Source organism: Enhydra lutris, unplaced genomic scaffold, assembly GCF_002288905.1.
Source record: "Enhydra lutris kenyoni isolate GAN:26980312 unplaced genomic scaffold, ASM228890v2 scaffoldscaffold22, whole genome shotgun sequence".
NCBI lineage: Eukaryota > Metazoa > Chordata > Mammalia > Carnivora > Mustelidae > Enhydra > Enhydra lutris.
This window is the reverse complement of record NW_019154106.1, coordinates 17,466,122-17,479,345: the sequence shown is the minus strand read 5'-3', so window position 1 is coordinate 17,479,345 and position 13,224 is coordinate 17,466,122. Positions and strand designations below refer to the sequence as shown.

The following is a 13,224-nucleotide window of genomic DNA, read 5'->3' as shown; positions in this document are numbered from 1 at the left end:
GGGGGGGGGGGGGCAGGGTGGTGAAGGGCCCGAGACGACCATCCCCGGGCTGAGGGACAGCCGAGGGGGCGGACGAGGCTACGCGCCCCCCGCCCCCGCCCGCGGCCCCCTCCCCGGCCCCCCGCCGGGACAATGTGACGCCCCCTCCCCGCCACCCCCGGCGCGCCGCCTCTGTCACCCGCTTCGGCCCTGCACTCAGCGCCCAGGCTCCCGAGGCTGCTCATAAACTTACTTCCAATTTATCCTGGGGAGGGGTGGAGGGCAGAGGGAAGGAAGGGGGAGACAAGGTTTTTCCATTGTCTTTTTTTTAGGGGGGGAGGAATAGGAAGGGCACGCAGGGGGGCGCCCCGAAGGGGAAGTTATTGCTCAAATCTCAAGTTGACTGAGGGGTCCTGACGAGAACACCCCCCCTTTCCCTCCTCCCTCCCACACACCCCTCCCCTCCCCCTCCCTCCCCCCCACAACAAACTCCAAGCAGGCAGCCCCAGTTCCTCCCAGAGACAAACACCAGAGACAAGACAGAGAGACAGGGAGAAGGGGAGAGGGGGAGAGGGGGCAGGGGGGAGGGAGGGGAAATAGAGCTACTCAAGAAAAAAAAGAGAGGAGAGTGAGGAGAAGAGAGAATGGAAAAGCTGGGATACTGCACCCTCCTGCTGCTGGCTGGTTGTCCCCCCTGGCAGCTGGAGGCAGGAACTCTGAGCAGGAGAAGCAGGAGGAGGAGGAGGAGGGAACTCTTCTTCATGGGGAGGGAGGGAAGAAGCTGGAGCTGCTGCTGCTGCTTCTGCTGCTGCTCTGGGCCTCTCGCACTTTTTAGATATTAGTGTGTTAAGATGGTAGGTTGTTCCCTTCTCCCTCCTCCTCCTCCTCCTCTCCTCTCCTCTTCTCTCCCTCTCTCTCTCACTCACTCACTCACTCTCTCCCTCTCTCTCTCTCTCTCTCTCTCTCTGGGCTGTTTCTTTCCTCCTCTTCCCCAGGCAAGGGGGGGGTGGGGAGGAGGGGGTGGGGGGAGGAACTGGATCCTCCTCCTCCTCCAGGAGAGACACACACAGGCCCCGGGCCGGAATAGGGGTTGGGGGGAATCAGAGCAGCAGGAGAGAAACTGTGGGAGACAAACAAGCCCAACTCTTCATCCTCCTCCTCCTCCTCTCAGCAGCAGCAGCGAGCACCACCAGCCCATTCACCACCCGGCCCCGGGCCGCAGCACCTCCGCCGCCTCAGCCCGGGGATCCCTCCGCCCAGGCCCAGACACACTCGCCCGCGCGGGAACCCGCCGCGCGGCCCCGCCGGCCCGCCGCCGCCGCCGCCGTGCGCGCCCCCGCCGCTCCCGAGAGCCGGGCGAGAGGGACTGGGGCTGGAAAAGCGGGGACGAGGGAGGGGGGGAGAGGAGACGCCGGGGTAGAGGGGCACGGCGGGGAGGGAGGGGGCTGCCGGGCGGAGTTGTACGGAGGCCGGCCCGGGCCCCCTCGCCTCCGCCGGCGGCTCCCGGACTGCACGGGGGCCCCCCGGGGGCGGCGGGGCGGCGGCGGGGGGGCGGCGGGGGCCCGCGGCGGCGCTCGGGCGGGCGGACTACTTGACGTGTCGGTGCGGCGAATTTATTTCACTTTGCCTAAGGAACGGGGTGTGCTGCGGCCCCCATTGCCTAGGGAAAAAACCCGGATGTAAAGTGAGTGAAACTAAACTAGAGTGAAGTAGGGCAGCAGCAGCCAAACTCCAGTGCAGCGGCGGCGGCGGCGGCGGTGATGGGGCTGAGCACGGAGCGGCGGCGGCCAAACTCCGGGGCCGCCGCAATGATGGGCCGGTGCAGCGCCGCAGCTCGGCTCCCATGTAGCTGCAGCCGAGGCGAGGCCGGAGCCCGCTGCGGCCCCCCCAACTCCGCGGCCCGAGCCCAACTCCCCCTCCCCCCGGGCAAGAGCTGCAAAGGGGCTCCGGAGCGGCCCCAACTCCCTCCAGTGCAACAGCAGTTTTAAGGGGGGAAAAAAGCCGCGAGGGCAGGAGCGGAGAGAAGCAATGGGGAAGCACTGCAATGGGGGAGCGTGGTCCAGGCAACAGGAGAAAGATGCAACCTCAAGTCGAATGCAACATGCAATCCCCGGCCGCCGCTCGCCCGCGCCCTCCCCTCGCCACCCCGCCCCCTTTCCAAATAACTACCCTTGAACCACTTTATTAGCCACACTTAGTCCCACAGTCGCGTCGGGGAGGGGCGGGGGACGGGGTCCTTCCCTCACCTTTATTTATTGCTGCTTTCTCCCCCCTCTCCATGTTTTTTATTCCTAAGTTCTTTTGTTCTAAGGGGGATGATGGCATTTACTTTTCTGCTTTGTGTAGCAGGGCAATCACTGGGAATCGGCCACGTATAATCCGGCGGTTTGTCATATTTTATTAGTGAAAGTATTTTATGCCTATTCTACCTCCAAGGACTGTAACATGGAGAACTGCAGGGAGGAAAAACACACACACACACATCAGAGGAATTCTTGTTTTGAGAGATTTCTTGGCGGGGAGGGGAGGGCCTCTTTTTTTTTTTTTTTTTGGAGGGGGTTTATTTAGATTTTCAAATCGATAGTTTTCAACTTAAAGCTTAATGTTTTTGTATGAATCTACTACTAGATTCTAAAATAACCCCCAACCACAATCAAAGAAAAAAAGTCCAAAATCCTAGATTAAAGGAAAAAAATCCCTACTGGACAGTGATATTATCTGGTCTGTGCAGCACGCTGGACTTAACATAGTGTTGGCCTTCGAATGTTAAATAACAATAAACCCCAACCTCAACTGAATACATATGGGGGGTGGGGGGGTTGTGTTTTTAAGGCTCAGCACTTTTGTAGCATCTGCCACTACGCATTTTCCAGGCATTGATTAGCCATGCAACTCCCATAGGCATGAAGTCCAGTTTTTGCAGATAAAAAGCAACAGTGGTGAGATGATTTGCCCAAAGTCAAAGTGAGTCATTGACAGAACCAGAAATAGCCTTAGACTCTTATTTGTTACTAATCACATCTTTCCCATTAAACAGTATTTCCTCCAAGAAATAAACAGTTATTTAAAAATAAATAGACATTCTTTACCTTGTGTATTTCCAGCAGAGGTGCTTTGAGATCCTTGGGTATGAAGGTGTTTTCTTACTTCTGTGACCTGCAAAATTAAGTTTAGTTTCTCAAGAAAAACAAATTTAAGAATTCTGGTTTCTTAAAGATCTAAAAAAAAAAAAAAAAAAAAAAAGTATGGGCTTTATTTTACAGGCATAGGCCATTTAGTACTCTGAGCTTTATATTAAAAAAAAAAAAAAAACCTCACAGCAGAGAAAGTGTCTAAGAGTTTGAGAGCGAAAATGAAAATCCCTATAAATGATTCAGGAAGCCTGGATGAACTCATAATGTTGTGAAACTGAACCCATAGCACAGTCAAGATGAATCACGGAAGGACAGGTTGGGTAGTAAGACCCAGCTTTGCCACCTAGAGATAACGCTAATGTATTTAAGAGATGAATTAAGGCAGGGCTTTTCAAACAGGACCAACTAGGCACTGGAACCACAGCCTAAAAATCAGCCCAGGCTGTTGAAATTTTTTCAGAGCAAGACTGCTTTAGTGTTCTTTCTGGAAAAAAAAAACTAAAAAATGTTCCAGGATTTCACAGAAAAAATTTAGAAACTCATATTGTGCCTGAGTGTGTAAATGCCGTAGAGGAAGAGTCTGTAAACTTTTTTCTGTAGAAACCCAGATCATAAATATCTTGACTTTGTAGACTAGAGAGTCTCCACAGTGGTCATGACTTCTCAGCTCTAGGTACTTGGTCGCACAAAAACAGCCATAGACAATACGTAAACATATGAACCTGGCTGTGTTCTAATAAAGCTTTTACTTATGGGCCTTGACATTTGAATTTCGTCTACTTTTCTTGTGTCACAAAATACTCTTTTAATTTTTTTCAACCATTAGAGAAAACTGAAAGCATTTTTAGCCTGCGGGCAGGGGGTGAGCAGGACTGGGCCCATGGGCTATGGCTTACCAACCCTGGCTTTAGAAAACTCAAGCTGAAAAACATGAAGATGTTTGTGTGTCAATCAAACATCACTGTCATGCAAAATCTCTTTTCAGGTATTTACATGTAGTTAAAATATTCTGACTCATTTTCTGAACACTCCTATAGCTATCAAACTCTATAGAAAAGAGTAGCTGTGATTCATTGATAGTTATTTCCATTTACATACTCTTTCCCACTCTAAGATGCTGAGGAGGAGTGGAACCAAACCAAACAGACCCACATTCTGTCACCTGAGTAGTACCACTCCTTTTCATATGACACCTTGGACAAGTGACTTAACCTCTCAAAGCCTCAGTTTTCCTATCCTGTAAAATGCAGTCATTAGTATTTATTTGCAGAACTGTCGAGAAAATTGAACAAAATAATTCACATCAAGTGCTTGGTACAGTGCCTGATACGTTTTTTCCCTGTGCCCTCAAATTCCTTTTCTGGGTGAAAGTAACTCTGGAGAGGATGAACAGATAGAGTCCCAGCCTCTTGTCAGTCTGCACTGCCACTGATGGGGCAATAGGAGGTCCAAGGATTCTTGGGTAAGTCAAGGTTGTGGGGTTGGTATTGTGATAGATTTTGGTGGGTCCTTCTCAATTTCTAAGCATGCCACTCATGGGCATTTGGTAGACCCACATAAGCTATATGGCCTTAGACAGACACTTAAGCCTTCTGAACCCTGTGTTTCTCATGCACAAATTAAAGATAATCTTTATGGGGCACCTGGGTGGCTCAGTGGGTTAAAGCCTCTGCCTTCGGCTCAGGTCATGATCTCAGGATCCTGAGATGGAGTCCCGAATCGGGCTCTCTGCTCAGCAGGGAGCTTGCTTCCTCCTCCTCTCTCTCTCTCTGCCTGCCTCTCTGACTACTTGTGATCTCTCTCTCTCTGTCAAATAAATAAATAAAATCTTTAAAAAAAAAACATAATCTTTATTGGATTTTTGAAAGGGTTGAGTAGCATAAATACTAAAGAAAAAAAGCTAACAATTAGTGTAAGTTAGTGAAAATCCCAGAAATAAGCTGAAAATTGAAAGTTTACACCAGAAGCTCCTTTGAAGTAAATCATTCGACTTTTAGACATGAATGATGTAATAGTAAGGGCAGGTGTGCATCAACTTAGAATTTGCTCTCCTACAACCTGTTTACACCTCCAAAACTATTCAATAGCCATCAAAACCCTGTTGAACAAAAGTAAACTCAAATTTTGAATGTTATTAAATATTGGAGTACAGTTTTTCATTTTTATAAACTAGTCAAATCTATCTTAGGTTTCCTCTATATTCCTATTCCTGCCTCTTGGTCCATGTTTCAAGACGTCATCCAAAGTCCAAGATTAGAAAAATATCTATAATTTTCTTCTTGTATTTTTATGGTTTTTTTTCACATTTACCTCATTATCACATATAATGTGTGTGTGTGTGTGTGTGTGTGTGTGTGTGTGTGTACAAGAAAGGAGGTGAGGGGACCTGGGTGACTCAGTTAGTTAAGCATCCAATTCTTGGTTTTGGCTAGGGTCCTGATGTCAGAGTCCTAGGATGGAACCCCTCATTGGGCTCTGCACTCAGCAGGGAGTCTGCTTGAGATTCTCTCTGTCTGTCCTTCCCTGCACTCTCACTCTCTCTCAAAGTAAATAAAATCTTAAAAAAAAAATTAAAGGAGGTAGGAATCTAAATAACTTCTGCTTGCTAGAAAATATTTCATATTGGAATTCTACTGGATAATATAAAATGTCATTCAAAATGCTAAGACAGCTAGCTCCCTGTACGGACTAATGCGGAGATACTGTACATGTAGGAAAAATATAACAGAAGCTTATATATTAGTATTATATGGAGGCATTATGCATTATAATAGAAAAGTCTCTTCTGAATTTTCTTATTGTTCAGTTTTGTGGTAGTATAGTACACATACTTCACCCAGGGAGAGTAAACTGTTTTGTACTTGTATTTGTACATGATCGTTTCTGATGTTCTGACTGAATTTGAGAGTATTTTGAGCAAGGTAATGAACTCTCCCCCACCCCTACCAGCACCACAAAGGCCTAATTGAACAAGCTTTCTTATCCAACTCCCCTTGCCTGTCCTTCGCTCAACTATCCTCCTTTTCTCTTAGGCTGAAAAGTAACCCCATTGTCTCTTAAAAGGTCACTCTAAAGGAGATTTAAACCGTCTAAAAAAATGAGGGTCCTCCTTCATGGAGGCCCAGAAGTAACTACTGGAGTTCTCCAGGTCTCTTCTAATTCTTCGTGGGCTGGAATAAATGAAAACCTGGCTTGTACCAACAAAGTGCTTAAATAAGTACAGGAAACCCATCCATGTGATTTTTAAAGACTCATGACAGAAAATCCCCAGTGACTAGCAGAAGTTGAATATATGTTCTTTCTCCCCACTGTCTCAGTGGTTCCTGATCTTTTAAAAATCTTCACTTGAACTCTCTTCCATGTGCATTTACAGAAAGCCAAAATCATAATTGGAAATGGATCAGGTATAACTTGTAAATATATAAATAGTGGTGGATAAGCAGTTGACTCTCTAGAGAAGGCCTTCAATTTCATTCCTTTGCCATAATCTCCAAGGTCCATTTAATCCTAAGCAACATCAGGTGTTTGCGTGTTTAATAGAATTAACTAGCCAGGAGCTCCTGAACCTTGGCACTTTTGACATTTGGGGGCCAGATAATTTTTTGTTATGGGCAGCACTGCGTGATGTTAAGCAGTACCCCTGCTCTCTGCCCACTAGATGCCGATAGCCTCTCCCTGACAGGGGTGACAACCAACTATATCTCCAGACATTGCCAAACGTCTTGTGTGTGTGTGTGTGTGTGTGTGTATGGGTAGGGGGAAGGAGGGTTAAATTATACCAGGGAATCTCAGACGGAGTGGCGGAGAGGGTGGGGGGGGGTGTGCAAAAACCACTGAACTGGACCAAACAACACGGACAGATTTAGGTATGTACGTGCATGTAGGTGACTCTGCCTTCCACACAGAAGCAGATCCCAGTTCCTTTTCCAAAAGTAACTGGTAGAGATCAGGGAGCCTTCACAGGACCTGTTGTTAGAAACAAACATGCTTACAATTAGAACTGTAGAAACGATGGCCTTAAAGCTGCCGAGCTAAAAATATCACAGGGAGATCATCCAAGACTGGGGATGTTAAAAGAATTTTATCATCTTATTATTTCCACCTTTAGATTATCCAGTATCAACGTAAATAAATTGTCCTGTGGGCCCGAACAACGACGTTATCTAGTGGAAGGCATTCCCAGATTTGGAGTCTGAGAACCTGAGCTTGGGTCTGAGCTCTGCAAATGTCTAGTTAATCACTTTATCTTTCCGGGCCTATTTCCTTTTCCAAAAAGGGGAAAAAAATAATACTTAATCCACTGGATTGTTATGAGGGTCCAGGCTGTTAGTGAAAAGTAGCAGGGCTTATTCTTGAGGAATTAGGAACCCTAGGCTCATGGAGTCCTGGGTCGACCTTGAGCAAATGATGCATGATCGCAAGCCACACTTTACGTACAAAATGCAGAAATAATCCTATGATTTCGTAGGGTTGTTACGGAATTTAAATGAGATAATGTGTCACATCTGCCGGGTAAATATTATTAGTGGTCTTTGGCAAATTGTCTCAAATTGTACAAATACATATCATTTCATTGCAACTTCTTCCCTATGAACATCGAAACCTGGAAATTGGAAGAACTAATGAATACTTCTATGGGAGGGAGAGCCTGTTATAAATAAGTAGCATCCCAAATTCCAAACAAGGGAAAGCAGCATTAAACTAGTGTGCAACCTTGCAGCTTCCCTGTTAAATCAGTCAGGGCACAGGTTTGTTGCAGTAACGTAAGGTTCTCTCCCCTTTACTGAAATAATATTCCAGTAAGTTTTTTTACAACCTCTCTATCACATAAAACACATAGGGTCAGGCATTGCAGGCCCAACTTGCACAATGTACGTCCACTCCTGAACATTTGAGCCTGACTAGATGCTGTTGCACCTTCCCCCAAATCGTTAACAAACTGCACTGCAGTTCTAAAAGGGTAGCCGGAGGTGTTTCCTAAGTTTAAATATAAATAAAGGGATTTTATAAATATAAATAAAGAGTATCTTTTATACAAACCCTATATAAAAGGTTTAAATAAAAATAAAGGGTATTTTTTATATAAACTTTTTAAAAAAGATTTTATTTACTTAGTTGAGAGAGACAGGGTGAGCAGGGAGGGGGCAAAGGGAGAGGGTGGAAACAGACTCCGCACTGAGCAGGGAGCCTGGTGGAGACTCAATCCCAGTACCCTGAGATCATGACCTAAGCCGGAGGAAGACACTTAACTGACTGAGCTACCCAGGCGCCTGTCTTTTTTTTTTTTTTTTTTTTTTTTTTTTTTTTAGGATTTTATTTATTCATTTGTCAGAGAGAGAGCGCACAAGCAAGGGGGTGTTAGGTAGAGGGAGAAGCAGGCTCCTGGCAGAAGCCTGATACAGGACTAGACCCCAGAACCCTGGGATCATGACCTTAACTGAAGACAGATGCTCAAACAAGTGTCCTGCCCCTATTTATATAAACTTTTTAATTAAAGTATAACATTCATACAGAAAAGCGCACAAATCACAAGTTGTACAAATAAGTAAATTTTCACAAAGCAAACACACTTATGTAATCAATGGGTGTTTTTAAAGGTTAGAGAATCCTGTAATAAACATGTCTTTCATCATTAGGGGTTTTAAAAAAAAAGGTTACTCTGCATTAATTTTTATAAAGATTTATTTATTTATTAGAGAGAGAGAAAGAGAAAGCGGGTAAGGGCAGAGGGAGAGAATTTTCAAGCAGACTCCCCACTGAGCACGGAGCCCAGGTACAGAGCTGGATCTCATGACCCATGAGAGCATGACCTTAGCTGAAACCAAGATTCTAATGCTTAACTGACTGAGCCACCCAGGAGCCCCAAAAAGGTTACTATGAATCTGAAAGAAAACAGTGGTGATTTCGCAGACAAGACAGTAACTGTCTTTCCTATGCAAATGTGATTCTGAATTGTCACATGGCAATACTACAAAATGATAAATTAGAATCAGATTGCCAAGGTCATTTCACCATCTACCGCTTGATACAAGATTCTAGATTTTTAACTTCAAGGGCCTCGGTCTTCTTATCTATTAAATGGGGATGGTAACAACATTGTTATTAGGAATAAATGAAATAATGCTTGCAGAAGTTTGGATGAGTTCTGACACACACGCTCTTCATACATGTAAATGATTTTCCATTTTAGGATGATTTTCCAAGGGACAATAGGAAGGAAGTTATGGCGATAGCAAGAATTCTTTTAGAAAAGGGGGAGATTTTGCACTGAAGAGGAGCTGAATCAGACCAGCTAAGGAGTGCTGTCACTGAGCCCCGGGACCAGCAAGTGCTAGAGAATGAAGCCTAGGAGAAACAGAGTACCCAGAGGCAGCAGGCAGGGTGATGAGCCAAGGGACTGTAAAGATAGTGCAGTTCTGAACAGAAAGCCACAAGGGTGTGCCTGGCATCCAAACAGGACATGACCTGATTTTTTCTGAGACCAGAGTATGGTCTAGGAGTGATTGTTTGTTTGATGTGAGTCTAGAGAGAGGAACGAGAGAAGAAGCAGCCATAGGTATCATAATCCCAGGGGTCAGAGCCTTGAAAGGCCCATGCACCGAAGGAAGGGACTCGTTTAGGACTTTATCCAGGCTAAGAGTGGAGCTACTTATAGCTTAGGAGTGACCTCAAGCGTATATTGTCAGGCCTGGCATTCCTTCACACTGAAATAAGATGTAATTGTGCACTCGGATCGACTTGGATCCTGAATGAGAGAAAGAGGTGAACAGAGTCCCAGGAGCTAGATGTGGCAGGGAAACCTCCCCTCTGGATGATGACGACAAGGAGATGCCCCAAATCCAGCCAGCAACCTAACTGGTCACAGCTGGACCTTAAAATGTCCTTATTTCCTCTTCATCATCTCAGTCTGGAAAAAGGCCTACAATGCTCTACTCGTCTTTAAAAGGAAGCAATTTGCTTTCGTCTTTCTTGACCAGTTACAGGGAATGAATCAATAAATAAGATTCAGCGGGACAATTTTGGTGAACAAGTGTGACCCAGTGTCCTCACTTTCATGAAACATCTGTCACAAATGAGTAAAGGAGATGAAGTAACCGAGCTAGGGATAGCCGCCCGTGACCGGTGGGTTTCCCAGAGCCTGAACTTGGCCTCGGATCCCTCCTCCCCCAGGGCATCAGGCAGCCATCACCAAATGTTTGGGACTTGCTCAAGATAGAAATCCATCTTGTCACACCTGGGCTTGGCCCTCGTTTCTTGTTATAAGTAACACCTACTCTATCCACTTCTCCCAAAGCCCAATTCAAAGGGTATCAGATTTGAAATTTGCCTGGCTTCAACCCTGCATATTTAAATTAAGCCCTGAATAGGTAACAAGTGCCTCTCTATTTAGGGACCTGTTCTCATATTTCTGAGTTTATAACTGATTTATGACCTATAAATAGTCACATCAACCTCATTGCTGAATAATTTACATACTGAGGTCATGCTCTTTGGATGAACCTGACACCCATTAGTGTTACTAATCAGCTGTGTGCATCCAAGCTAGAACACATGGAGAACCACACCCCAAAGTGGTGGGAACAGAAAGGCAGAAGGCCTGGAGAGTATTCCCTCCTTTTAAGTCCGGCCAATTTCCTTTCCTTTTAGCTTCACCTCTAAAATGGGATATGATTTTCCCATAGGTGGAAGTGTTAAGAGATCTACTAAAATAGTAAATGGCTTGAAGGCTCTCAGAACTCAAAAACACTAGACTCAATTTCTAGTTATTTCTGTAGATAGAGTGAGGGCTAAACAGAGGTTGATCACTGGTGCTTTACACTTTATTACATCGACGAGCCAGATCTCTTCTGCACTATGAGATGGGAGAAAGGTTGTTTACAGCTTTTGGGTACAGTCTGTGTTCCCATCTGTGAAATGGACATGCCATAATGCTCATTTCCCTCTTTGCCTGGAGAGAACCAATTAGATAGAAGTTGCAAAAGAGGGGCGCCTGGGTGGCTCAGTCGGTTAAGCATCTGCCTTCAGCTCAGGTCATGATCCCAAGGTCCTGGGATGGAGCCCCGCATCAGACATCCTGCTCAGCGGGGGAATCTGCTTCTCCCTCTCACACTCACTCTCTCTTTCTCTCCCTCTCAAATGAATAAATAAAAATTCTTTTTAAAAAGTTGCAAAAGATTTGAGTTTACTGAAAACTGGTGCTGTAAGTGAAAGAAAGAGAAATTAATTAAGTTTAAAATAACTCCACTTCTACCATCCTGGCATCTGAGTTACTGGATACAATTAGGGGTAGCAGTGGGTTATGGACTTTGGGCTAAGAATCGTTGGTAGCTATGGAACTAACACAGAGAAGCTGGGACCTGAACACTGTGTTTTCCTCATATATTGAGAGTGAGAATTAGGAAAACAAGAAGCATTTTCCAGTAGCCACTAGGGGACTTTTGACTCCCCGAAAGTATAAGGCATGGGTCTCAGAACCACACACTTTATTTTAATACTACTTCCTCAATTAGCAAAGGCTCAAACTTATTATTTTTCCAAGTACATTGTGTTGTCACTGTTCATCTAATAGAAAAGAAAAACTCATTCCAATTCCAATCTGGATGAATATTACGTTTCCTTTGATAAACGTCAGTGGGTTGATGGGAGCAGACCCATTCCAAGTTGAAATGCTCCAACGTAAGCTTTGTGACTAACTGTGCCTAAAGACAGCTCATTTCATCCTGGAGTGTCCTTGCCTCAGCAGCCCAGGCAAAACCAAAAAGATCAGAGAGCAAAACCAACCGAGAGTATGACAACATTAACACAGAGATCTTAAGTTTGTCTGTTATCAGAACCTCAGTCAATTTACAAAAATGTCGTTTTAAAGAGAAAATGGTTTGGCCTGAGTAATTGTATTCAACCAGAAAAAGCAAACAAACAAGCAAATTATGATATAGTGGGTAAGACAAGTGCACCCTACTTCCAATCTAATTGTGGGTCTAATTTTTAAAATTAAAGTTTCTTATATTTAGTTTTACCAAACTTAACAATTCCAGAGACATTTTATCCTCATTGCTAATTGGACTTGAGCTGGAAATAGCTCTCAAAGCCTTAAACCTAAATGTCTCTGCCTTCTCAGGGGCATTTAGCTGTTTGACACATCCGGGTGTCTTAAATTTCTGGGAACTGGGAGCCCAGGTCCCAGTTCTGCTATTCGGTACCCATACACTTGAAAAAGTCACTGGCTTACCGGGTTGCAGTTTTTTCATCTTCAACACAAAAATGTCTGTCTCCTATCACACCAGAATAGTTGGGGGATTAAAACAGGGACCCCTAAAATTTTCCTAATAAGCTTTTCTTCACCCCCCCGACAAAGTCTTGCACTTGTTTATTTTTTATTTTTTTTTAAGATTTTATTTATTTATTTGAAAAAGAGAGAGAGAGAGAGAGAGCGTGAGAAGGGGGAGGGTCCGAGGGAGAAGCAAACTCCCTGCCAAGCAGGGAGCCTGAACAGGACTCAATTCCAGGATTCTAGGATCATGACTTCAGCTGAAGGCAGTTGCTTAACCAACTGAGCCATCGAGGCACCCCTTGCTCTTGATTATTAACAGTAAACTTAACAGCTGCCATTTACCAAGCATTCCAGGCCAGATGTTCTGTGCATACTTAGAATTTTATAGATAAGAAAACTGAGGTATAGAGGGGTTAGGTAAATTGCCTAAAGTCACATAAATAGTAAATGGCACAACTGGGACTCCTGCCCATGGCTACTTAGATTAAGGCTCTGCTTTCTAATGGGAATCCCCAAGAGCCACAGAGAAGGCGATACCGGCTAGTGCCAGGCTAAAAGATGAATCAGGCAAGGCTTAAAGAAAAATGAATGGATTCTGGGACAAGGGTCTCCCAAAAAGAGCAACTTAACTTTGCTTTGGCAAAAAGAGAGGTCTCTATTCCACGTAGGGAGACACATGGTATAACGGAAAATGTGGAGTTTGGAATCAGAACAGCCTATGTGAGACTCTTGGCAGAGCCACTACTTAGTCGAGGGGCCGTGGACAGGTTATGTATCCATGTTCAACCTCATTTTTCTCATCTGTGAAATAGGGATAATAACACTTGCCAAGTTGTTTTG

At 45.0% G+C, this 13,224-nt stretch overlaps 1 protein-coding gene across 1 annotated transcript in view; it reads right to left on the bottom strand.

The window, feature by feature from the left end:
• The window catches only part of LOC111149723 (PHD finger protein 21A), a 194,435-nt gene extending 193,556 nt beyond the window's left edge, over positions 1-879 (bottom strand). Inside the window, 1 exon segment of the mRNA XM_022506959.1 lies at positions 647-879. The gene's annotated coding sequence lies outside the window, so the exon portion shown is untranslated.
• Between the last annotated feature and the right edge of the window lie 12,345 nt (positions 880-13,224).